The sequence below is a fragment of the Podarcis filfolensis genome, assembly GCF_964270895.1.
Source record: "Podarcis filfolensis genome assembly, chromosome: 3".
In the NCBI taxonomy this organism is placed as follows: domain Eukaryota; kingdom Metazoa; phylum Chordata; class Lepidosauria; order Squamata; family Lacertidae; genus Podarcis; species Podarcis filfolensis.
The window spans coordinates 100,165,489-100,168,508 of NC_139606.1; positions in this window are offsets into that span (position 1 = coordinate 100,165,489).

The following is a 3,020-nucleotide window of genomic DNA, read 5'->3' on the forward strand; positions in this document are numbered from 1 at the left end:
TCTTGTTTTAGCTGAATGGAATATTTGTTGTCATAGCATGTGTATGTGCAAAGGTAGGTAGGTAGGTAGGTAGGTAGGCACAGTTCCTAAACAAAGTAAGTTTTCCTCAGTGCTTCCCCCCCCCCCAACACAGACACCCAGTTTCAGGACTCAAGCAATTCACCATTTGCTCTTCTTCAGTTTTTACTCAGTTAGGATGTGAGATATTGGAGTTGTGCAGTACCAGGGCCATATTCCAGGTATCCCGCTTTGCTCCAAGTGTGGCCTTGCGACTAAATGGGGATGCTGATGGTCGAAGGTTGGGTTTGGTTTGCCATTTTTTAGTCCAGAGCAGAGGCTAATGTTCTTTCCAACTGGTCTGGCCCCTTTAGCCTTGCAGAATGATTTCCAGTCAGCCTGGAAACAATATTGGACTGCAAAGCTGCCGTGTTATGGATTTTCCATGTGTTACTTTATCCCTGTGGGATATGAATCCACCAGAGCAAAACTCAAGCAATGTATTGCAAAATGATCTCGGCTTTACCTCAGACAGCATGCTAATTGACAGAGCACTTCAGCCCTGTAAACCAGTGAACTATCTTTATGTGCTCTCTGTTCAAAAACATCACAGATGACGAGTTCAAATGTTCCTCCATCAGCAGTTCTGGAGGGGAGGTTCTAAAAAAAAATCCGTACTGTCAGTGTAAGTGTCACTGAGAATCTGAAGGCACAGAACTGATAATCAATGTTCTTATGTATTGCTCCTTTCCTCATGGTATATGGAAGATTTTTACTGAACCCACCTTACAGAAATTTCCAGGACAAGTCAGATGCATTTTATTATTCTTTTTACTCCTTTCAGACCAGAAAGCATCCACCTTTTCCAGGATGGCTAAATATTGTGCTGTTACAGGCAAAACTTGCCCAGTACTTATTTTTTATCAAATTGTGCTTTCTGTGCCTGGTGGTCTACAGTATGATGCAGATACTATAAAGTCCATTGTTATGGTTCTCTCATTTGGTTTTGTTTGCTATTATTTTATATATTTGTCAGTTTTTTTCTGAATACTGGCCATTGACCAGGATAAAGAAATTGATTGACTGACATACAGGTATTGCAATAGCTAAAGTATTATAACTATTTAATGAATAATGATTAACAAACAGAGACAGGCTCAACAGGTAAAAGCAGAAATCACCACCTGAAAATGTTATTTGCCCAACAGGGCAAAAGGCTACTGGAATAAAGCAGTCTTCACCAAACAGCAAATGATAGCAAGGGAAGGAGCTGGCCAAACTTCCTGAGGCAAACCATTCCATTACCTGGGTGATAATGTGAACACATTTTGTTCACACACACACACACCCTTAAAATATGGGTGTTTTTTAAAATATGATCTCCCTCCCAAAAATATGCATTGTTGTATCCTTTTATTGGGACGCGGGTGGCGCTGTGGGTTAAACCACAGAGCCTAAGACTTGCTGATCAGAAGGTCGGCAGTTTGAATCCCCGCGACGGGGTGAACTCCCGTTGCTTGGTCCCTGCTCCTGCCAACCTAGCAGTTCGAAGGCACATCAAAGTACAAGTAGATAAATAGGTACCACTCCAGCAGGAAGGTAAACGGCGTTTCTGTGTGCTGCTCTGATTCGCCAGAAACGGCTTAGTCATGCTGGCCACATGACCCGGAAGCTGTACGCCGGCTAACTTGGCCAATAAAGCGAGATGAGCGCTGCAACCCCAGAGTCGGTCACGACTGGACCTAATGGTCAGGGGTTCCTTTACCTTTACCTTTACCTTTACCTTTTATCCTTTTCTTAAAATGAAAAAACCTTATCACAGAATTTTTAGAAGAGCGTAATTTGATTGTAAAGTGTGGCATAGGGAAGTATGTGGGTTACAAATAAAGTTGGTTTGCTTTAAAACAAAGGCCAAACAAAATTCTCCACCATCCCTAAGTGTCATCCCCACATGCACACATCCGAGGGCTGGACAGCTATTTGTGGCATCTACAAATAGCTCAAGAAGAGTTATGGGGCTAAGACATTGCTGCAGGCAAAGCTGACTCCACAGAGAAAAGTGTTGGAGACAAAGAATAAAGGTGACCCAAAAAATATCCTCTCCTTTGCCCTTGCCATTTTTCTCATCGTCCCCATTTTGTTGTGGTTCCACACTTGTAATGGGAACTTCACCCACACAATGTGGTTTTTTAAAAAAACTGAAAGGTAAAGTTACCTTTTGATCCAGAAGTTTGATATGTGCTCAGTGGATATCAAACTGTTCATTTATCTTTTTTAAAAAAGGCCCCAGAAAATAAAACACAATGAAGATTGACTGCTTTATGAAGAAACCATGAAACGTTGGCATGAAACCACATCTCTATAAGAGGATTAACAGAATTCCTTTCTTTTAATCACTGACTAGATGCACTTACTACTTGCTCTCCTTGGCAGGCACTATTATTTTATCAGTATAAAAACCTCCTCAGGAAATCTGATGAAACCAACCCAGAAATGTATAAGCAATTCTCAAGATGCCAGAGCTTTCCTTCCACACCCCTGCCACAAAATGATGGAGCTGTCAAATGGAGCTGACTGCAGGAATATGTTGGATTACACAGCATAATTTCATGGAACTGGAACAAAAATACTCTGTGGCCAAGCTTAGACACTTACCTGTGCCTTGGACCCTGTTTTGATGGTCTTGAGAATGTGTCCTACACATCCTTTCCTGCACCCAGCACAGTGTAACATCTGACCCAACATGCAAGGCTCTTTTTTCTTGAGAAAGGATCGAGTCAATCAAAGCTGAGGTGGAGAACCTTTTTGCAACCTAAGGGCCACATTTCCTTCCCTCCTCCTGAGGGCCATGTGCAGTGGGGTTAGAGGCAACCAAGGACAGAGCTATGAATTTAAGTTTTATCTTTGTACTGTAGGCTAGTTTCTACAAACACATACCCACAGATGCTGGCTCCTAGGGGCCAAGACACTTTGAGCCCCCAATGGTTTTCTTAGGTGGCTGAGGATACCACATTTTTCAGAGG